This window comes from Temnothorax longispinosus, chromosome 10, assembly GCF_030848805.1.
Source record: "Temnothorax longispinosus isolate EJ_2023e chromosome 10, Tlon_JGU_v1, whole genome shotgun sequence".
NCBI lineage: Eukaryota > Metazoa > Arthropoda > Insecta > Hymenoptera > Formicidae > Temnothorax > Temnothorax longispinosus.
Genome location: NC_092367.1, coordinates 17,002,623 through 17,027,632, shown reverse-complemented (window position 1 = coordinate 17,027,632; position 25,010 = coordinate 17,002,623). Strand labels below are relative to the sequence as shown.

At 45.2% G+C, this 25,010-nt stretch overlaps 1 protein-coding gene across 4 annotated transcripts in view; it reads right to left on the bottom strand.

Moving 5' to 3' along the window:
- Positions 1 to 25,010, bottom strand: part of Qin (tudor domain-containing protein qin) — a 143,000-nt gene that overhangs the window by 65,545 nt on the left and 52,445 nt on the right. The gene's annotated exons all lie outside the window — the stretch shown is intronic.

The window sequence follows — 25,010 nt, the reverse complement described above, 5'->3', positions numbered from 1 at the left end:
TGTTGGTGGAATGACGGTGACCAGTGCGGTCACTGCGACCGCGACTGATTCAACCCTCCACACACCGGTGGACAGTTTTATATAAAATATCAGGTAGCCACGTTGCGTTAAATGAACCGCAAGCTGCATTCCGCAAAATAATTGGTTTTGCCAGCGTATCAGAATTTTTTTTCCCGCAAGCTGAGTTAGTGCGACGCAATGGTTTGAGGTTTGTTTCCGGCTTCTGTTTTAATTTCATTCCCTTTCTCTCCCTTCCCTCCACCGATTGTTAATAGATTCGTTTCGAATTGCGTGGCTCACGTTCGTCACGTCTACCTAACATCTTCGCAATTACGCAATCATTACACCCTTTGGGTTTCTAACGTAACTTGTTGTAGATATCGCAATATTTCTTATCGCAAGTGTTTTCCTAGATCGATATTTTTCAACGTTATAGAAAATTCACTCGCGTAAACGTTGATCGAAAAATATTATTCTATACTTCGGGAAGCTTTCGGTTCAATCTATACTGATATTCCGTGCTTGCATTGTACGCAATTCGCAGATGCAATAGATTCTGTGCGTCTCGTGCACTATCACGTGCATTCGGCGGAAGGTACACCGGTGTACGAAATCATCGATTTATTAAAAGAGAACCGACCATAAAGCGCGATCGGCTGGTATTGGGGAGCGCTTAGAACGATTTTCGAGGAGGGTGCGGACAATCGCGGATCGGCAAAGCGAGAGAACGATAACGAGGACCGAGTGTGAGGGGCAGCTCTCCAAAGGGGTCTAAGAATCCATCAGCGAAACTGGTAATCAGGTGGAGCCAGCACGAACTACTTTCAGGGATCCAATCTCGCTGGAAGTTTTGCCCCCTCTCGCGTTCCTCTCCTTGCATTTTTCTTCTCACCCTCATTTCGTGCGAATGCAGTACGTGTGTGCAATGTCGTCCGTCCGTCCGTCCGTTCATTTCTCCCACCCTTCATCCCCGTGATTCGTCCAATTTTGCGGGTGAGCTCCGTTCTAACGTCCGTTCGACGTGTCTGGAAATACGCTATATGCCGATTTGAAATCTTTTCCATGCCGGAGAAAAAACTCGGCGTATCGATAGAGCGATATGATCCGTATTCAACATCGCAAAACTAATATGCTGTCCGCCGTCACAAGCGCGACGCTTCGATAATCGAAAAACGGCTAATTGGCAATTGTTTTAACGGACGGAGTTAACGATTTTCGAACGTCACGAGATCGGGAGGGATTCCTGCTATTTCCCGCAGGCTACGAGAGAGACGGACGGGAATTTCGCGAATTGACGCTGCCGAAAAACGACGGCCGGGCGATATTCCCGAAGATGCGCCACGACCGTGCCTTTAATTGCAAGATTCTTTTGACGGCACTTTTAAAGCCGGATGCAAATGGACCATAAAACCGAGCGTCCAGGTGGCTCTCTCATTTACGAGGGTAAGAGAGTGCGGAAAGTTTTTAAGTCCCGCCGTGCCGAGGCGAGTCGAGTAGAATCGAGTCGCGCGGTGGCGAATGAGAGAGGGCCTGTTTTATCGGTCTGCGAGTTCGAAAGTAATTCTCTTACTTGACGGTGAAACCGACAGGCCGCGCGATTCGAGACTAATTTCGTAGAGAGAAGAGCCTTTCCCCCGTTCTGACTTCCTTACCGATTGTTCGCCGCAACGTTAACGTCATTTTGCGGCGAACATTGCATTCGATGTGCGACGCCGGTATAGCGTTTATTTCTGTCTTTCGCCCGTGCGCTATTAAGTACGCCGTAAGTTTTACGAGGACTCAAAATGCTCAACTACGGAATTTTCTGATAACTAAACATTTTGGCTTCGCAAAATCATCCCGTGGACCGATCGCGATTCTCAACGGATGGGACACTCATCAGACGATTTTCGAGTGACCAAGTAAAAATAAATTCGTGTAACGTCCGAGTTAATCTTTCAAAGTTTCAATTTTGCGCCGGATTCCCTGTAGAACTGTTTCCCAAATTATATAGATATGGGCAACGTTCGCTATATGCATACGCGAATTCACGCGCGTGCAATATGTATATCCGCGTTTATTTTCGCGCCCACGTCGGACGAAGAGACGGACACACGGACGAATTATTTTCGTCCGCATAAACAAAGCCGCGACTTGAAAGGGGAGTTTAAATTGTTCGCTAGTTTTACACGCCCGCGGCGCTCTCGCCCACTCTCGCTCTCCCTCTATCTTCGTTTCATCCCTCCTCTCTTCATCTAATTCTCGATACGCCCTCCTCTTCCCTCCCCTTTGTTTCGCTCTTTCCCTCTCTCGCGCCTTTCCCTCACCCTCCCACGGGTGGGCGCGTGTTGTTGCTGCTGTTGCCGCTGTCCATCAGGAAAGATCCCGGGATGCGAGCCTGCGCTTGAAGCCCATTGATTAACCGTTGTCTGCCGCATGCTGCGAGCGAGAGAGGAAGCAGAAGAGCTCTCTCGCGAGGCCAGAGGAGAGAAGAGAGAGGAAAGAGAGAGAGAGACGCGCGCATTCAACGTGCCCACGAGCAACGTTTATGAAAACTTTGTGCATCGACTGCGCCGCAGCAACGAATAAAATAACGCCCTGGATTATTCCGCCCATATCTCTCTTTCTCTTTCTCTCTCTTTCTCTTTCTATTGTTCTGTCCATTCCCCTCGCCGTCTCGATCGACCGAGCGGAGGGCCCCACGCTTAAATTATCAGCGTTTTTCATTTTGTATCGCCGATTACTTGCCCCGGAGGCCACTCGTCGGCACCGCCGATAAGCAACGTCAAAGAGTTTTCCGAGCTGGCTACAGTCAAACGCTACGTGTACACCCTGTCTTATTAATGGAGCGTTTCCCCGGCCGCTCGTTATTTAATATATTTCCGCCACGGCGAGATACAATGCTGATCTTGCATTAAAAAGCTAAGTATATGTCTAGGGCTCATGATACCAATCATGAAATGAATCATAGTACTCTGATAATAAATATAAATCGATATGACTCAAGAACAACGTCTAAGAAAGTTTCTAACGACATCTTTTGTAATTCTAAATCAAATTTAACTTATACTATTTTCATCCATTTTTTAAAGCAGAGACTGCAACAAATTCCGATTAAGCCTTATGTACAGCTAAACTAGTCCTTTAGGATATATGTGTACAATAAAAGTACAAATGCATGAATAAGTACTTTCCGATCAAGTGCAGAGAACAACCCCTTTCCCCGGGAAAACAGCATAGATTTTCAGGGGCTCTTCTACAATGACAGAGTATTTCGAATGTATACCGTATTTACGCTGGTTGCAGCGACGTTCTCGCTCGTCACAAAGGATTAAACTGACCAATTGTTCGATTGCGTATGTTACGTGGAACCTGATGCAACATGATGTTAACACGCCAGGCTTACGAGGATAACAAGCAAATGATGCTGCCGTAATCGATTAACGCATAAATTCATCCGAATAAATTAAAATAACTCCCATTACATTTTTCGATGTAATAACGAGAGTGATTAAATGATGAGAGAGGTGTAAATATATTGAAAAAACATGCACAGACAATAGAAATAGATGTCACTCACCGAACGAAGACTGATTTAGATTATTGTCTCTTACCTGAAACAGAAAGAACAGTATCATTAGAAGTATTCAAACTAAAAAAAAAAAAAATACATTATTTTATTAGAAAAAAAATATAGAGAGAGCATTGTTATATGATTACTAAATACTGCAAAATTTCTGTAATCATGCGAAAGATGGAGGAGCCGGATCACTCCGAGGCAGTGACGTAGTAAAAGAAGACAGCGCCCGGGGCGATCTCTCTCTCTCTCTCTCTCTCTCTCTCTCTCTCTCTCTCTCTCTCTCTCTATGCCTTCTTACAACACTGTTAATAGCAACCACCAGACTAATGTTTCCTTTAGCCATAAACTTATAAAGAGTTGGCCATGAGAGTTGGCCATAAAAACTAACAATTTTACGACTTTAATTGCTGCTCTTTTATCTTTCGCAGCTGAGATTATTTATGGCTTTTCGTCCTCCGTCACAAACAAATCTCCCAAATTTCTGTTTGTAACGAGTATTGTACTACTGAATTGACGTCCCTGCTAAGACGGCGGATCGCCCCCTCCGCCCCCCTTACTGCGCTACTGCTCCAAGGGGTGAACGAACGCCGCAAAATGATTATGATACGAGCGAACGCGGCGGAGGCATGAAATGCGATAAGAAACACGGAAAAGAAGCGGGTCGCGCAATTAAAACGAATTTCGCGAATTCCCGACGAGTATTCCGGGCGCGCAAGTAGAAACCCTAACGGCAGTGGGATGATCGACGTGATTCCACGTGCAAAAACGGACGAACGTGATACGCGGAGAGGGACGAAAACACACAGAACCGCCACCGGCCTTCCTAGGATCGAGCGGGATGGAAAAAAAAAGAGCGAAACGCACGAAGGCGCACCCTCCGATTTTTATTCTCGCCCCCGACCGACCGATCGACCGTCCGCCCGTTCGCTCGCTCGCTCGTGCGTTTTCTCCCCATTTCATCCGGTTTTTTAATTCGCGCGATATTTCCTGGTCGTTCGCATGTTAATTTTCGACGACCAATGACGCGACAGGCCCGCGAGGCACAGACGTCGATGATATTTCGCGTGTTTCGAGTGCGGGTCGAGAGCAAAATCCCCGATCGGACGCTGGACGCGCAACCAATATCCCTCTCACCCGGTTTGTCCGCCCGCCGACCCCGCCACCGCGCCGTCGCCGCATCCCCCTTTTCTCGTCGATATCGATACGAGCGAACATTATACCTTATCGCGGCGATGCGTTATCGTATATGCAATATGTGCGAAGAAAACGAGGAGGAACGGCATTAATGAAGGATATGGGATTAATGAAAGGTCCGTGAAACAATTACGCAAGGGCTCTTTGATCACGGAACATTATGGTGTTTTATAACGTACAAAGTGTTCGCAAAAAGCAAATATTGATACTGACGCAAATTACGCTTTCCCGCACATTTAGTTATGAAATAAACAATGTTTTCGTGTGCGGAGGGGGGGGGGACATAATCGCTGCGTGGCGCAATAGTTTATGCAACCGACGATGATGCTAGGTCGAGCCAAATGCAAATTGAATTTTATTCGTTTAATTATTCACGCAGATTCGCGTGCTGGTTGTGTCGTCCCATTAATTAAATAATTAATTAGATACTTATTGAACAGTAATTGCTTACGCGGTGAAAGGCTGACGCGCGCAAACTTATTGGCCACTTATTTTTCGGTACGATCATTCATTTTGCCTCACGTTATATAAATATTGATGGAACTCGATTTCAAAGGAATATAATCTGCCAAAATAAATAACGACTGACATTTAATCGAGGAATGTATTCGAGGCGTGTGAGTGAGTCGAGTACTTCACGCTCTCGTTATTGTAACATTTAATATATTTCCCTGCGCGATGCATTATGCAATCGTTGATGTAATAGGTCATTAACGTGGGATAATGTATATCCGTATCCTTACGAGTGTAGGAATTTAGATATCTAATAACAATTGTGCGATATTGTGATTAGTTGATAACAATTAGCTGTTAATGCTAAACAGAGTTCGAACAAAAAGTTCATCATAGATTTTTAAAGGATTAAAGTTTTATGTTTAATACCTAAGTTTCCTGCAGAAGGACATGAAATTTCGCGGCGATAGGAATAGACTCAATATCGCTAACAATTGAACAACAGAGTCAAATGGCAGTTGGACTGGCGTTGGAGATTTCGATGCCCGAATACAATCGACAGTAAAGCTCTGGTGCCAGGCATTGGAGTCGCTCGTGTCTTGTAACCATTTACATCGACTAGCTTTCTATTAAATTTATCGAGATTTCTAATTGTAATAAATATCAATTATATATACGATACCTATTACGAAGTGGGGATCGGAATATCTGACATAATTTATCAATAGAGGAATTAAAATATAATTAACGCGGATTGCATCTGCCAAGAACTTGCAAGAATTAATTAAAATATTATTCTTCGTAATTCAAGGTCTGAAGAATAAAAAGTTATGGTATAAAAATTGTTAAATGATTTTACACGCGACAAGTTTATCTTTGATTGTGTTGAAAATATTAATTTATTTGTGTATGGAAAATATATGTATTGTTTTATATGATGAAAAGTTTCACCAATTTGATCTTTTATACTAATAGTTCTATGTAACAAATATGGATTTATGTATAACAATAGCTGGTGCGCTGCGCTGGTTGTTAGATACATTGTCAAACAAACATATATTGCGAAGAGTCGTGCTTGAGCGTGTTATAAATAATCCCCGCAGCTAAAAAATCACCATGGTTTATGATTAATCCGGCAGTATTTTTTCTCGCTGATATATTGCTCTCGGGCAGTGCACACAATGCGGCTGCATCAAACTGCAAACCCCGCGAAATGGTCGCGTATACCTGCGTGCTTGATTATTCACAGTTATTCCAATGGATTTCGGCTTTCGATTTGACTTTCGAAATTCTATTTTTATGCATCGCTGCCTGTCCATCGTGCTTGCACTCTTATGGAAAATTTACGGTAACATCGAGCGTGTAACATCGAAAAAAAAAAAAAGAAAAACGATCGAGAACTTTTTATCATAGAGATTAATAAATAGAATGGGATTTTTCATTATACTCACTTCGGTATTATGTCATAAGTGTGTAAATATATTTTAGGAAATTCCTTTGGATTGTATCATCTTTCATCAAAAGAATAATATTAATTTATACGAATGCGTAACGTTTTAAAATAACTAAGAATCCTGAACTCCTTGAATTTATGTTCATTCTTAATGTCGGGTAATTAATTTTTAAAGTCCTACACGCAAGAACCTGCTCACGTATATTTCCGTAGAACGTAGCAACGATCGTGATTTGGAGTGTGAGAAAAAATACTACTCCACATTTACAATTCAAATAGTTTACGCAGTCGAAGAGGAATGATGGCACTGATCGGACGAAGACAAAAAAAGCGGACTGCAAGACCTTGAGAAAAGTTGGGTGTCTAAATGAAAGAGCCTCTTGTTCGTCACTTGTGCATGATGATCATCGAATTCTCGCGAGAGATGGGAAGAGAAAGCCCGTCGAACAAGGTTGGCCGACATACGCCACTGGGTTGCTTTCTTTGTAACATAAAATTTCGACGTGTTCGAATATCCCATAAAGTGTGAGAAGTGTCACGAAAGTACAGGACTATTTGCACGTAAACAAATACGGTGAAAGTGAGTAAAAGCGCGTGACTTTTCCTACTTTTTGAAACTTTAATTGGTTTCGAAAAAGAGATAAAAGTCCCAATGATTTATATTCAAAATATATGAAGATATCGATACTCGCCTTGTCGCATCGTTGATCTAGATAAGAGTGAGAGTTTAGGATCTTTAAACAAGCGCGAGAGGCGCACCGGACAAGATCGGGAGAAAAGGACCGCGGGACCAGAGGGAAAGAGAGATGAGAGAGGAAACGCGAAGCGCGAAGAGAGCTGAGAGAGAAAATGATGGTGTCGTTCGTTGTCGGTTAGTGTTGCCGTTGCTGCTCCACCGGCTTAATCGCATTCAAACGTTTGTGAGCACGTCGGGACCCGTTTCCCTCCTCGCCGAACATGTGTTTCTCTGATTTCATCCGATGTTACCGCTCCGCAACGCTCCCGACGCTGGCTACCGCCCCTGTGTTCCGTGCGTACACGCTTCGCGGGAACGCATCGAGTGTATCTTGTCCGCGCGTGATACATCTGTTTGTACTGCATGTACGCGGCTGCTGCATCAGAGAGAAGAAAGAGAGACAGAGAGAGACAGAGGCAGAATCCTGTTCTGGACCGTTGAATATTTGCTTGCTTACCAAAGGGTATCCGAATATGGCAATCTTTCGTTCGCATTCTCACATGGCACCGCTCGGCCACGCTGTTGCGTTTCTCGCTTCAGTCTTTCCTTCCCTTTATCTTGTAAACCGTGAACTCTTTTATCTCTTTCTCTCTCTCTTTTAAACGCACTCTCTTTTAAAATAAAGATCACTACGAATTCACCAGCGCGATTATTATGCTATCGTTGCGTCGTGCCATTACAGGTGCGGTGGCTGCATGCTGCCTGCACAATTATCTAACCGGAAATAAATCCGACGCGGTCCGACGCAGCGAAACGATATAACAATCGATTCTAAGCGGCGTACTCTGCGCAGCCAGTAAATAAATCTCCGCGTGCGATAGGTAAAATAAATTCAACAGCCTGTCTATAATTAGATTACGCTGTAAATAAAGATTTCATAGAGCTTAATAACTGAGAGGTACGAACGTAATTATTAAAAACGATGCTGATTCATGAAGACATAAAAGAAATTCGCATATAACATGAACAACTTCTTAAGCGTCGACAAAGTTTCGCAATTGCATCAACAAACTAATTTATACAGGAAGACGCATTCGTGATCGGACGAGATTATCTCGTCTACTTGCGAGTAGGAATGATAACGACATTGCCCGCCGACCAATCGGTTAAGAGAGTATTCGTGTTAAAATCTGCATAACTAAAGTCCCATGCGAATAAACGCTCCCGTGTCCAGTGCAGGCGAGTTTCGAACCCGCACGATCCAGGTACGGGTCCTTGGAGTCTACGATTGCCTTGGGTATTTCGCAACTTTGGTAAGAAGGGAGATACGGAGATCTGTTGCCTAAGTTATAGGGTTGAAATACACACCGCTTCGCGTACTTGTACAGACAGAAAAAGAAATTCGAGCGAGGAAATAAAAAAACACATAGAACGTAGAACGTACAGAATTATACAGATTCCTAAGTGTTTAAAAATATTGATTGTTCGGAATATTTAGAACTTCAGTTCTTTAGAATCGCTGTAACATCCTCCGTAATTGCACTTGTTCACATGCCAATAAATCTTCGCGTGGACTTTTAATACGTAACACATCAGGATTACTTGCATTAACCGATTCGCTTCTTAATTAAATGTTAATTAAATGTTAAGCGGTCACCATCTCTCGAAAATGTTGCTGACTAGTAAAATTACTTGTTTTTCTCCTGCTTCTTAGCGCGATAACGGGTATATCCTCTTTTACCTACAAACTCGTCGACTGTTATATTTCCTCACTTAAACCCTCGTTTTTCTACTGTCGCCCTCTCTTTCGTTCGCTCTCTCCACGACTCGTTTACATTCTCCGGATTCTCCCTCCCATCTGACAGACGCATTCTCGCGAGTGCGGCGGGTGCGAGGTGACGATAGCGTGGGCAGATTGCAGCGAAATATCGAACAGATGCCGCACGGCAGCGTCGAGTGTGCGACGGTCGAACTTTTCCGATGCGGATAGTTATTATTTCGTTACATTGTACGCGCGATGCACAGCACGCAGCAAAGGATTATTTTATCGGGCACTTCCGCTCCGCTGCACTCGTCTATGACTGATATAGTCACGCGCGAGCGATTATAGAATATTAATTTTTTCGACGCTCTAATTGGATTATACGCTCGCGCGGACGAAGGGGAAAATATTTGTCGCTACAGCTTCAATATTACTTTATTTAAAAAAAAAAAGAAAGAAATAACGAGTAGATAAAAAGAGAGGGACTGAGAATTCGAATTCCTAATCTTCAAAATCCGGAAATAATCTGAAATTATTCAACGATTCCTTATATTGTCTTTTCTTTGTTTTACACAAGCTTACGTTTTGAGTTTCTCAAAAAATAAATATTCGTTTTAGTTACTTTTTTGATGAAATAAGACGCAACGCGCGAATTCCTATATAGAAATAATATATTTTTGATGTGCTAAAGATTAGAGACTCATAACTCGAAGATTGAATTTCTGTAAATGCCACTTAATCTACCTGTCTCTTTCACGGGGCGCGGTAGCATTATCGATTTCAGCGACGACGCGGCCTGACGTGGATCTGATAACTTTTATTACACTCGTACCCTCGTTGTCTCCCGCGAATCTACCGAGTCGCTTGTAATTTTAATGACCAACGCTCGGATATCTCGTCGAGCAGAAATGGTCGATGGGCGGTACCATGTTCGAGAGACTTGGCAACAATCGCGAATACACTCGTGCACCGAGCCGCATGTGCTCGCCTTTTGACCTTGTGGAAAAAAAATTGTTTGAAAAATATAGCCCTCCCCGGCCGTGGGAGAATGGACGGTCATAAATTTAATGCTGAGTATTCTCCCCCTCCCCCGTATGTAGTACATATTATATGTTTTCATCACATTGCAAGCACTCAGCTGCGTGTCGATGGAAAACATAAATCCATATCAGCCAGATTACACGCGCGGCTCTCGTTTTATACATTTGCGACTCCGAGAGATATAATTCTGCGTATTCCGTCCTGTCTCCTCCATTAAGTCTCCTCTTTTTCCATTTTTAATCCTACGGTTCATAATGTATTTATACGCGGATGAAAAAGAATAGCGGAAAACGAATTGCGTTCTATAAAAAGATAAAGGAGCGTATTCGCGAGCTGGTTTCTTCCACACCGGATCAAATAGAACTTTCAAAAGATCTTGTTATTTTCCGATTTAGTGCGATACATACGAAACGCATTCACGCACGAACGCGTGCACGTATATTGTCCGGTTTATCTCGCTTCGCAAATTTAATCCCTTCGACCAACTCCTGTTAGGGCAAAAATCCATAGATTTTTTTTAGCCTATCGAAGCGTCATTTATTGAACGATTTGACGTTTATTCGCTTTCGTATAATAACGCTTTCGCAAACATTTGTGCAATTCCTATCGTTCCTGAAAAATAACGCGGCTTAACCCAATACTGTGTGCCGAATCAAACACTATGCTTCCCAAAACGTAGCTCTTTCATCGCTTTTTTATTTATTTATTTTTATTAGATTAGTCTTTATTTCGTCGGCACTTTCCTGCGCCATTCCCAACCTACAAATAGCATCGCGCGATTCTGTAGTTCAATTTCAAAAAAAACATACCGTACACCGCGTGTTGCGTGGATCGTTTTATCTGACGATTAAAATCGGTCACGGTACCGTGTGCAAAAATGTTTTCCTTTTTTTTTATCATTTAACGTTTTGTATTTGCAGAGAGAAAGAATAATTTTACTATTTCACAATCTTTTATCAAGCAAGTAAAGTATTAAAAAAAAATTCTATCAATATGCGCAATATAATTACATGAATTAATCTCGTAATTAACGCGCGCGCAGTTATCGTTATTGTTAAAGAACTCTATAATCGATAACAGCGTATCGCGCGAGAAAATTTAACAAAAACTCGAAGAGCGCAATAAGTTAATCGATCTCGCGGCCGCGCACCTATAAATTACGACGACATGCACGATTGAAAATTACAACGGCGACGGAGAATCATGCAAGTCCTTCTCTCGTCCCTCGCATACCTAGTACCTACATATGCATATGTGTCTGGTTTCAATTGCACGTATCGCGTGCTGAATAAAGCGATAGCGAACAAGGGTCGGAGCGGAGAGGACGACGGGATTAAAAAGGAGATACAATAAGCGCGACGCACTACTACGTGGACGCGTTGTTATATCCGGAATGAGACCGCAAAGAGAAAGAGAGAGAAGAGAAATTATATAGAAAAAATTCTTATTCTCATATATCGCGCGTTACACTCTCGAATTTTAAGCACACTGTGCTACGCATTAAAAACGTTACGTCGATTATATGTAATTAAAACTTCTTTTTATCGGTACGCTTCTGTAATTATGAACGCTCGGAGAAAAGGAATACATCAGTGATAGATATTTGTATGTGTGTGAGTTTGCCTTTCAATATGAAATCTAGATTCTCGATTTCCATTTAGATTCAAAGGAATATATATTCCTACAGTTGATTACAGAATCTCGAAACGCGAGTGTAAATAGAATGTATATGTGTGAGTGCAGAGTTCGTCTTTATTCTCCGTCGACTAACTGACCTCAGGTTGGGAAGATTCGAGCTTGCGGGATGTCCGGAGTTTCGGAGGTGAAAGAGTTTCTCCCTGTTGCGTGTGAAGAGGCGCGTAAGCCGGAACGGTCGGAGGGTGCGACGGACGGCTAATTAGAGGGTGCCAGCTAAGGTTCGCGAGATATCCGGGGGTTTGGCCGAGTGGCGGCTGCGCTGAGGGGTAAGTCGCGATTATCGTCGGATAAACGCGGCACTCGTAAATGAGATCCCTCCCTCCGCTCGCCGGTCGAACGCATTCAACGAGAGCGAACTCGCGACTCGGCCATCACCCTCTTTTCGCGACGGGGTCAATGACATTATTATCGGGGGGTTGGTTACGACTCATCAGCCCGGATTCGAGAAAATGAGATTTCAGAAACATTGAGCTACGTAGTCGGGGCTGCGTATTTCAATTCTCCCCGATTATTCTCCCCTTTTTCGCTTTTACCGCGGATCACTTTTCAGTTTTTTTCCCCCTCGTAGATCGCAGCGGAATATAGTTATCCCACGTTCCTTTACGTCCGCGACGAGGAAGTTGAACATCGATCAGTCTCAATTTTCTCGAATCTCGCATTTCGTAGATTCTTCCAAACCAGTGAAAATTGCACGGTAAAGAATTTCTAGCTGAAGAACGGAAATCACATGCAATGTGTTTTTGCAGAATGTATATATGCAGTCTGATTAAAAATAGCAATAACTATACTGGTCGATTTTTCGTTGCATTTGAAACATCCACCCGTGCAATACACAGAAAAATCACATTTTTACAGCTTCGAGAGAAAATCTTACGTGCTCACGGCTCCTTTGACGTTGAATAAACGCCCGGGGAAATGTATCGCAGGAATTCCTTTTTTTCCGACGAAAGGAAGAGGAAGAACAAGTTGCCGGAGCAACGTTGCCAAGCATGTCGGTGGATCTTTATCATCGAGATTCGCGCCGCGCGAACAGATATTCTCGCTTGTGTTCTTCGCCATGATTACCGTAAATGGTTAGTTGTCGAGGGAAGGGTAGAGAAACGAGCGACGAGGTCGCGAAAGCGTTACAGGCTCGGTGTCGGAAGGACGGCAGGGTTTGTCGAGAAGTTACCCGAACCTCGTCTGGGGTGAGGTTGTAATGTTGTATCCGCCGTCTCGGAGAGGAGGTGACAGATGGTTAATTAGCGAGACACCGCCGCGTCTCGGAACTGCGTGGAATCCCGGGGAGATTTCGGTCGGGTTGGGCGCGGGTGACTCTCTCCGCCGCGCTGCCCGTCTAATGTAATTTTAATGCGAATAAATACCCTCACGTAACTCCGCGCGACGTCGAATAAACGCCGCTTGGCTTGCGGATTAACAATAAGACGTGGGGGGGAGGGGGAGGCGACCGCAGCCGCTCGGGCGACAAGACGACATGGGAGAATGTCCCGAATGCATCATCACTCGTCTTCCTCCTCTCTCTTTCTCTCCCTCAGGTCCTTCGTAATCCTTTCTAGGACACGCGGACTCTCTCGAGAAACATCGTTTGGTTTGTCAATTTACTTTACGGGACAAGAAACGGGCGCGGCAGTTTCGCGCGCTCGCGACGCGATTTCGCAGTGCATTACGCGCGGATTAAATTTTCACGCCGCTATTTTCATCTCGCGCGCACCAAATGTGTACCTTCTTTTCAGGACAAGGGGGTAATTGTGCGTACGGCACTTGCATCCGCGAGAATCGCGTTTCCGCTTCAATAAACTCGGTCTACGTCGATGGTGCATTCTAAAACGTTCGTTTACGAAGGAACTCGCAGCAAATCGAATTATTCATCCCGTTGCGTTACGCGCAACACGAGTGGTCTGATTATAAAAGCGAAGAGGGTGACTGAAAGGCCGAAGAAGCTGACGAAGGCTTGCATTTTAAATCTTCGATTCCTTCGATGAAGTTTCACTTTGACATTTAATTGGTATTTAAAGCGGACGCAAACAGCAGTTTTACACGCGACTATCTACTCCTCGCTTATTTAATTAGTCGTAAAATAATAATTCACGTGAATAAAGTTGCTCAGTTCATCAGTCCTCGCCGCGTAGAAGCGACGAGTTGCTTAATAAATGTTAATTCGTGCTAAAGTTCATCAACAACACGCGGCTTGATCGCTGAAATATTGGAGAGTACGTACGTTTGTCATTTAACGAGAAATGCGCTACATTATAAAAATGTGCTCAATGTCGAAATAATGCTCGTTACTACGCCGCGCCGGCAAGCGGTGATTTCTCAGAGAACAAAACACGCGTGTATATTTCTCTCTTATACACCTTTTCTCGTCGAGATAACACCTAATGGAGAACATTAATAATTATGCGAATTGCAAAAGCGGATTTATCTTTCCCGAACAAATCGTCACGTCAAACGGGGGAACGAGAAAGCAATCAAATACTCGGAATATTCAGGCGGAATATCTGCTAATGCGGGGCCGCCGATCGTGGTATGTGTCGGCGCTAAACTATCCCGAAAATCCCGAAATATGGGAAAATAATTAATTATCCCGCCCGAAAGAAATCAGGAATGCGCGCCGCATGAAATCGCATGCGATATTACGAATCACACGGTGCTTTTTAACACGCGATGCATGTGTCGTGACGATGTCTCGCGCATGGCGCGCAAGCCGATTAATAGATATTATGGTTCAACGTTCTTTTTTTCTCTTTTTATTGATTAACTATATCCGAACAAGCGAAATTCGTGAGGAAGGTTCTCGATGTGCAGGAAGGGCTCTGTTTTCATAACTTTGGCTGTGAAAATTGATGAATCGCACCGCAATATACCGTTATCGGCCGCGCTTGCCCAGATCCGCTGTTTATCGCACATTTAACAGATAAACAATGAATTGAAGCGAATACAGGGAAGCCAGAGGGTGGACGAGGGAGCACGCGGAGTGCGGAAACGTCACTAAACAGAGAGCGAAGCCGCGAACGAGAGAAGAAGAAACGTTAGTCGGCCGCGCACGGTATCGTCACGTCACGTCACGGGATCGTGCTGCACAACAAATCCCATGCATATTTGATCAGGCAGAATTATGGTTCGTCATATAGCAGTTTTAGCGGATCATCCGTTGCTACGCGATCGCCCGCTTTTCGCTTTTTCAACGAAAGCCGCATACGGCACACGGTACATATCCCCCTCACCCCCTTCGCCCGGAGAGAGAAAGGCGAAAAAATTTATAAAAGCACGAATAAAAGTTTCTCGCGAAAAACGTGCCCGAAAAATGACGTTCTAAAAAAAAAGAGAAAGAGAGAAAGAGAGAAAGAGAGAGAGAGAGAGAGAGAGAGAGAGAACGCGGGGCGAATAATTCTCGAATTTTACCGGCAAGTAAAATTCCCGAAATATCAGGGAATTCCGGGAGGCAAGGGGGATTTCGGAGACCGCGAAACCCATCGACGCTTTCTGGAGCACGGAATATGGAGTGCTCCCCGGAGTTTCATCGAGCGTTCCATTAAAGCGGCCGCAGGAAGATTAAGATACCCGAGAGCTCCGCGAAACCGACGAGGAGTCTTCGTACACACCATGCCAGGCAAAGGCGGATATAAATAATTTATTCATGCGCACTTATAGTAACGCAATTATGTATAGCGTCGCGAGATGGTCGTCGGGGAGCGTCCGTCGACGTCGATCGGTTATATTACATCGCCGCGGAACGTGATGCAGTCTCTTATTCAAGAATCATCGTGCGTGTCTCACACGCGAGACCAACGATGTACTTCCTCGCGTACTTCATTTCGTAGTCGCAAAACCAGGCCGGATATATGATCGTGGGGGGAGCTTCCGTGACCCGCGCACCGCTCGCTCGCACACGCTCAGTTTCAGTCCGGCTCTCTCGGCAAGTTTCTCCATCTCTCTCTTTCTCTGCCGAGCTTTTTAATTTCCATTTTTAATTAGTAAATCCAACGGACCGTTTACCCCGTCTCTTCCCGCCGTTGGCGGCGTTTCTCCTGTTAGCTCGCCCTCCGGGGTTTTGCCGTAAAAACGAGAGTATACGCGTCCGACAGCTTTGAAAAAACGCACTGCTTGTATCGGCATCCGTATCATTTTGTCAGAAATGGAAAAAAAAAAAAAACAAACAGCGGATGACGCACGGAGCCGATAAAACATGATTTTTCCCGCGCGATGTCCCTGGTAAACGCGCCAGAAACTGTCGGATTTTCGGCGAAATTTTTTTTTCGCCCCCGGATTCTCATAAAGTGCAGCGGTCCTGGCTTAAAACAATATATTTTTGCGCAAAGCTAGAACTGTGCGCGCAATCGGCGAGCAAAATGTGTTTCGAGAAATTAATCACTCGAATGTGGGTTGCTACTTTGCTTATAATACATTTGCTTAACCAAATTAATAGTCAAACTTTTTTAGTTTACTCCAATAACGCAAATTATATCTTTTGTCTCTAATAATGTTATACAATTTTTTCATACTTTTGGTATAAGACCCGAGTGTGTCGACCGATAAGAATATCGATGCGCCAAAGTTCAAGCCTTTTCAATAAAATATTTATAAGACGTTCGAGTAACGTAGCCTCTAGTTCATCAGGATCTCTCCTCGAGAAATTAATACGTAACGTTGAAACGCACGCGGTGTTCAGAATAATTCCGATGCCTTTATACCAGCTTCAATATATAAGCTTCGCGAGATACTTTAGACACGTACTCTTAGTTCGCTTCAATCTGCTTCGACAGCCGCAAATTAATCAAGGAATAACATGCAACTGATACCACGCGCTCCTTCTTAAGAAATATCTTATGTAACAATACTTGCTCTCTTGCGAGGAACAAAAATTATCCGATAGTTATATAAATCTCCTTGTCGCCGATGCAACGTGCACGAAATGTACGTTGGTGGTGTTTTCTCGCGGTGCAATCTGGTTCGTTGAAATTTACGAGGCTAAGCCGAAAGGTGTAAGCCGATGGGTGGTGACTACCGACACGCACGGCGAAAACGAGAGGGAGAGAGAACGTGCGACATTGTGATGTCTCGCGTGCTGGCGCCGTGCGTTCTCCGATCGCTCGTACGCGATAAATTCGCCGCCGGAGAATAGCCAAGGTCGCCTGTCGCCTCTATTCCAGTTAATTAGACTTTTGCATTCTCACGCTCCGAAAATAGTCGCACAACGCGCTTGTTGCCGTCGCGCAAGTTCGCCTCTTGAGAAGAGAAAGGTGGAAGAGAATTCCTCCTCGATACCCGCGACCGGATCCGACGCGCTCTGGTGTCAAGGAAAATGTTCCGCCTTGTCATCGGATAACTCTCCGAACGAGAAGTTAAAGAAGAGACGCGCTCCCCCGGCGCGAGGCGCATCGAAGACGAAATTGCTCAAACTTTTAATTGGCACGCGGAGAACGCGGGATGTCGGACGACATAAGCATACGTGCGTCGCGATAGAATGACGACTTCCGTCATTCTGTCGCGCCGAGACGTACGGGTAATTTCCACGCGGATGGCTGGAACGCGCGTCGAGATATACCGACTTCGCAAAAACGCGGGGCACACGTAATAACGAGGATACCACGACGATGAGCGGACGTACGCACGCACGCACGTTCACTTTCGCATAGGTACGTTCGACGATGACTTTCGAGCCGGCGTGGAACGCGGCGGCATCGTCCGTCGATTGCACAACCGTGGCGATGGTGAGTCTCGGTGCAAAAACTTGATCAACCGCAACGCGAGCGAATATTTTTAGCGATTTCTGCGGTAACGAGAGTGAGATACGTCATGATACGAAAGGGCGCGTTACGTCAGTGAAAATGGCCCGAGTGGTCAGACGCGGCAAGTGGCGGACAGACACCTGGGCCAGGTAATTGCATTGACGACTGACCAACTAAATCTGATTTAGCAACGCGCTGCTCCTTTCTAAATTACAAACATGGTAATGCGCGAAGACTTTGAATAAAACAATGATTTAGAATACAATTTATAACATTCCACTTACACATGAATGGAAAAAAAAAACAATATTAATTTCTATATAACATTTTTACAGATCTAAGAGAGAGAGAGAGAGAGAGAAAGAAAAGTCGGTGGATCGAAGAGGAATTAGGAAATCTTAAATCGCGTCCGAAAGTGAGAGGCGGAAGGAGTGATATAGTTATAGTTACATTCACATTGACGCGCGAAGCGTGGAGCTCGCGGAGATCGGACAGCTCGTACCGTGGCGATTAAATTAGGTCTCGGAGTTGCTGCGAGTGGCGTGTTCCTTAAGGCTGTGTTGCCTACCATCTTCCTCAAGAGCCAAACTTCGTTCAACCACAGGGATGAAGCACCGTTGATTAGACGTATACGCCGAGGAGTACGGGGCGCATAAGTAAATTTCAACTTAAATACACAGCTAGGTATGCAATATAGGCAGATATAAACGGATACCGCTGGCGAGTAAAATCTTTATGCGAGCGTGATTTAATTAGCGTTTAGGAAACTACGTACATAATTTTCGAGTTGTAACTCGTTTCATCTCGCAATAAATTTATATTTTCTATGCACATATCGAAATTGTTCTGACCCTTCTTAACTTCCCCAGTAATAGTCCTCTTTCAGTTCCAAACAGTTTATCGAAACGACTTTTCTACTGAGCGAAAAGTTGCAGCTTTCCATAAGCGTGGTAATTGCGAATTTTTTAATCTGACAATGAGTGCAAGGAGGAAAGAGGCCGCGCTGTTTCTGACAGCACAAAGTTCGATTTTCTCCCGAGTTCGGGAGACATTTCCGACCTTTTTACTTGACCTACCTAAGGTACATGTCGCCTGCCTGTGAGCGAATCGACGGCGAGATCGCAACCGCGAAATCGGATTTGCTCGCAAGATCCCTCTCGAAGTTGCCGCAATTTTCACGGAGGCGCATAAGCGAGAGGACTCTCGAAGAACGGTCGGTGTTGCTGACAGTCCGCCGGCAATTTAGTCGATCAAACTTCCCACCGCAGGGTTGTTGAAGGTAGATTAGTAAGAGAGGGGAGGAGCGAGAGGAAGGTGGGTACCCCTACGAACCTGCGCTCCGGCGAAGTAAGTTCCTTTCCCACGAGCTATATACGCGCGCGTCATCGTGTCCCGTTTGTACGAGGGCTGACGGCATGCGGCTACGCGGACAGATTAATTAAGGTCGCGGCAACGACGCCCGGGCAAACGCGCTGCGTTTTCCGTCCGTCCGACTTTTTACGTGCCGCCCGCCTGGCACTCCTCGCGATCGTTATCACGTCCAGCTCCCTTGCTTCCGGTGGAACCGACGATCCGCGGAATTCTTTTGTCCCCATTCTACTTGTTCGAAGATACCCTGAACGTGATTAATGAATTCGATGAAATCGGAGAAACGTCTCTTTATACCCTATAATTTTTTGAAAGTGCGCCGTTACTCAGAATATCTCGTAGAGCACTAGGTATGTTTGCTAGGCTATCAATGTCACTATAAATTATTTTAAGTATCCAGCTGCTTTCGTCGCGGGACTCGCCGACCTTCCGTCGTAAAACGACGATTAAGACACGCCGCGTCGATAGGTTTCTAATAATTACGGACGTACGGAACTCGCGACTGCTGCATTATTCATCCTTTTTCGTCCCGCTTTAGAAGGTATACAACCGCTTACTCTTGGCCAAGACACAGTGCTCCTTTTCCGGCCTTCGATTCCCCTCCCATCTCTCCTCGCCACTTACTTCATTTTATGCTTTCTCGACGTTGTGTACTTCTTACGAAAACTCCACCTTACATCGGCAAATAAATTTAGCCTCGACTGACCAAACTTGTGTTTGCTCCAATTCCCGCGTCCTCTCCCTTTCTCTACGCCGTGCATTCACTTCCCAGCGCTCTCCTCTTTACGCTATCATAATTAAATCCGAGGACCTAAGTAGTTTCTAAAGGGGAAAAAAAAGAACTTTCTACACGCTACGTGGCATCTCTTTTAATTTGCTCTTCGACATTGTACCACTTGCCTCGATCTAAATACGTTTTGTCTATCATCCTGTAATTTATTTTTTTGCTCTACATTTTGACTCTAATTCGTTTCAATTAGTGTCGATTTATATGCGACAGATACGCAATTATATCCTTAGTATTTCCTTTTCGTGCGCCTTTTAAATCGCTTTTAGAAGGCCTGCCTTGCCCGAAGGCGAGAACAAACGCTGCTCTCGATAGAATAAACATTTCTCTCTTCCCGTTCGCCCGTTCGCGCTCGTGCAACAAACCACCTTAATCGGTTGCTCGTGCAGATCGACTCTCGATCGGCCGGCGTGTCTCGGCGACGCGCCTCGTAAATAGAACACCATCACTTTTCCCGGGTCGCCTTTGCATCGGCACGGCGGCGTGCGCGGCGTGCACATCCGACGGGCCGTATATGCAGCTATTCCCCCCGATGCGCGTGCACCTTCACCGGGTGTGTTCGCCTGCATGTCCGCGCATACATTCACATACGCACAACTTTTCTCGTGCTCCAATAAAAAGGGATGAGAAAACTGATAGCGCGCGCACGGTTGCATTATACGCGGCTGATCTATAAGGAGAACGCTCGCCGGAGGAGAGAAGAAACACGAGACGCGGTGGAACACCGGCGTACGCTTCCTCTCCCCCTTCCCCCCCGCGTGCTTATTCCGTTGTCCGTTACAGTGGCGAGGCTCGTTGCTCACGGTAATATAAGAGGATTCTTGTAAAACACCGGCGCGGTGAAATGTAGCGTTTATCCGCCGTTTATCGTTGAACGCGCGCGGGAGCCCCCGCATTCTACATACGCGCGGGAGAAGTTTCGCAAATCGGTTCGCCCGGGAGCCGCGACGGCGGCGGCGGCCGTGGTTGCGTACGCCGTAGTTATACCATAAATAGTATATACATACCGGCGAAGAGACTCCTTAAATAATAGCGTCGAGCCTAGAGCACGTATGCTCCCGCGCACTCAATGTTCTCGGAGAAACGTAAAATCTGTTTTACTTCGCTGTAGGGTCGACTTTGAGATGGAATGTGTCTCAGCGCACGATGGGATATTGAAGGTGGGAATAACGAGGCTATGGTTTATGCACGTATCACGGTGAGCGCGATCCTGTTTCTCTCTCTCCCTCTCTCTCTCTCTCTCTCTCTTTCGTCTCGCTACGCTCGGAATACGGTCGTGAGAATTAACGCGACATAAAAATGAATGCGAGCCACTCTCCCTCTCTTTATCTCGGGTAATTAAAACGACATTTTAGAGGTAAAAAATATATTATGATTTGAACTCGGCATAATGCATGGAATGAAATTTCACCCGATTGGAATGCGTATATTGCATTTTTGCGCGTTGCATTAAACGAAATCGACGATGAAAATCGACGTAATGTAGACTTCTGCTCGAATCAAAATCGAAAACCCCCGTATCGGTTTATTTTTTCGCAGTATAGCAAATGTTACAATATAACAAAGATTCTGAAATAGTATTATAAAATATAGTTATAAAGAACAGTACGGTATATGGAGATAATTCAGGATACTTTGTTATTTCGTTATTTAACAAATATAATTTGCATTTAACTCGATCTCCTCTCATCGCTATTATCTTTGATACTCGTATCGAAGATTGATAAACTGATTCTTAATGACACGGCAAAAATGCGGGAATATCAAGAGTTGCATACTAAAAAAGTTGTTGAATAAAATCTCGCTATGAGGTTCGTGTAAGTATCCTCTTCGTGCTAACGAGGCAAACAAATCATGCGCGGGACGAAAAACCATGCAGGAACGAGTAATTCTACCAGATGATAAGGGTTGGCCAGCGAGAGAACACTGCGACCCAATTATATCCCCTCTGCGAGTCGGTTATGAAACGTACAGACGTGATGGCGATAGATTCTCTTCTGCGGGAAGATCACAGATGGAAAAAAAACTTCTCAGAGTCAAGAAGCGGGAAGTATAGGATCGAACGAGCGGGAATAAATGACGCAGTCGAGATGAAATAATGAAAATCGGAGACCGAACGAAAGGTGAAATCTTCTTCACTCGTCCACGCCATTCGTCTCGCAAGCGCGTTTGTAAATTCGATCTATACGACAGAGACACTCGTGTCTAAAATTGTGCATTTTCACGCGTGTACTCGCTCGGTTAGAAGCGAAGAACGAGCGGACTGATCAATCGACCGGTTGAAAGCCGAATAAAATCTAGCCCGCGCGTTTAAACCGACGGCCGCGAGAATGACACTCGGGATTTGACGTTTGGTAACGTGGGCGCTAAAGCGCGGCTTCAACACCCGCATAACGCGAAGGTGTAAATCCGTTGTCCGCGTATGATCTTCGCGAGTTGCAACGCCGTCACGGTGAGCTTTCTCGGCGTGCATCTAGCCGTGTAACATCATGCATAAATGTTATGTGCAAGAAAAACTACGCTCCAATGCGTTCTAATATTCTACAAGTAACAAAGTACACGGACTATAATTTATTTTCGAAAAGTACGAGAAAGGCTATATCTCTCGATAAATTGCGTCTACTTTGAACAACTTGTATTTCTCGAATAATTCGGGGACAATTCCATTTTTCGACAAAAAATATCTTCTTCTTACTATTAATTAAAATGTTTTAACAAGATATCACTCGTATTAATGTGCATATAACATCTATAGCGACAAAAATAATTAAATTTCTAGATACAAGCCGTTCAATCATCCGTTGTATCGGTAAGAGCAAAGCCTAATTAATTGACAAGCTATAATTTCATAAAATATTTCAGCTAATTGATTTCTGATAATGATTAATTAATAGTGATGCGTATTGACTATTGCATGCATTTCATTTATGCGAAGCACCGATGAATTCAACGTTAATTTTGCAGACATCGCGATTCGACATACTTTACGCGCTAGAATCATAGAAGAGTAAGCCGTTCCAAATATTTGCCATATCTTATCGTGTACCTAATTCCATATGTTCGGCCGCTTTTCTTCTTCCTGTAGCTTCGATACGCGTGGGAGGAACAACGGCGTTCATACAAACGTGTCGCGATCGAAAGCGATAGCCAAGTTGAATTATAATCACGCACGCACACGCGACGCGACGCAACAATTCGCTCTGCATCAGATAGCACGAACGCGCACTAAACACGGATTATCACGCTGAGTTACCGGCAATAATCGGCCGGCGTTACAGACAGACGGCGTAATGTGTAATGGGCGCGAATTCACGGTGATACACCTGATTATCGCAACGCAACGTTACGTGTCGGGTGTTCCCGTGGCTCGACATCGCGAACATCGAAACTTCATTTAAACGGGCAAAATGAGCGAATTGACGCTCGCGGAGACACGCGAGCGCGCCATTAATCACAGTCGCGATGCTCTTCCTCCTCAATTCTAAAAAAAAAACCATCCCTCGGGAAAGGGTGATTCTGCACAAAGATCGATGATAATATAACGTGACACGTAACTCATAAATCGGAGCGTCTCGCGAACGCCCCGAGAGTGCCAATGAAACCTCGTTTCGCGCTTGCCTGCGACGTCGGAGGCAGCTTTTAATACAGTCATCCCTTTTCTCCCGCGCGCCAAGCAGTAAAACCCGGAAGGACGGAGGCGAAGAGGAGCCGCCGACTGAATTACAGCGATCTTTTATGCATCGCATTTGTATACGCGGATGCAAGATGCGCGCAGCCGTTGGCGTCGTTACCGCGATATCGCCCGGGTCGGAACAGTGCCACGGTCATATTCCACGTACGTACGAAGTACAGATTCGTCGAGGATTGTAAACAAAAATACGATCTTGGCACCTGCAGCCCTCCCTGCGCGGCGAAGGGGGTGCCGACTGTCGCGGGCGCAGGCACGAATCTCCACACCGGGGGGAGAGTAACCGGAGGGGACGCGGACTGGAGGGATGCGCTTCACGCGGAATTGCAGAGGGAGCGCCATTAACTTTGATGCGCTTATAAAACGCGGTAGGTTTGAGCCGACGCGCGGCAGAACGAAAACGCAACGCCGGCGAGCGACACGTACGTGTGTACGTGAACGCGCTGCCGGAGGTATAGAGTTTCCAAATTTAATAGCCCTGTGTCGAGCAGAGAGAAAGAGAGAGAGAGAGAGAGAGGAGACGAGGGAGAACGCAGGAATGAGGAATGGGTACACACCAGGTACTGTGGATGGCTCTCGACCATAAATACGGGAGCTGGTTTGATTATATGGAGCCCCATGTCAAACCAACCACTCCCGCCCAACCGTTTCCACCACCTACACCATCCCTCTTCCACCCCATCCTCCGCCGGCCTCGGCTCGCGTCGCATGCATCCGCGAACGTGGCTGCGCTTTATCCCCCTCTCGCCATCTCGTCGCTCCCCTTCATCCGAGATATGAGACGTAGCATCGAAGTTTCATCGTTTTTTTTTATTTATTTTCCGCGACGTACGCGCGAAGTAACTAACGAAGCTATCGGACGTGATGCATCGACTTGAGTATACTTGCATCGCGCACACCCATCTTACGAGCGCGAGAAAATTGGATACTCTATCTTTCGTTCTTCGAAAATCGTTATGGAAACTAGAGACCTGCGCGTTTTTGCATCTTTAAAATCTCATTTGCGCATATTAAGACATTGAATTAATATCGCTACGTTTCCGCTCCCATGTAATATCACAGACGATATAATTGCGCTGTCGCTGAGTACCGAGTACTGCATTGGTGAAAAACAAGAGGTAAATCTCACGAGGCGCGCGGGGAACGTCATCGTGCCGAACGATGCATTTACACCCACTTGTCGGACCCCTCGTAGATACACGGCGGTTATCGTTGTGTGTCGTGGCGAGAAACGGAGCGAAGTGCACGATTACACGAATCGCGGCGGTAGAGGCCGGAAAAGAGGCCGGTTAGCAAGCAATTTCGTGCATTCGCGAGAGTCTCTCCTATTCCGAGCGACATGTTCTTCGCATCTATCCATTTCCGCGCGATATATATACGACGATAATGCCGTCCTAATGTTTACAGTTACGTATTCTTAAATAATTCCGAGCACGCGCGGGCTCTTTAAAAATGCGAGAAGGTACCGAGACGGTCTTCAAAGCGAAAGTGATGTCGCTTCCGACTTTTTACACGCGTGTCAAACTTAAACGGAAAAATCACACTGGCATATTCTCTGCCTTCAAATGGAATAGATTATTAATTGTTAATTACCACATACAA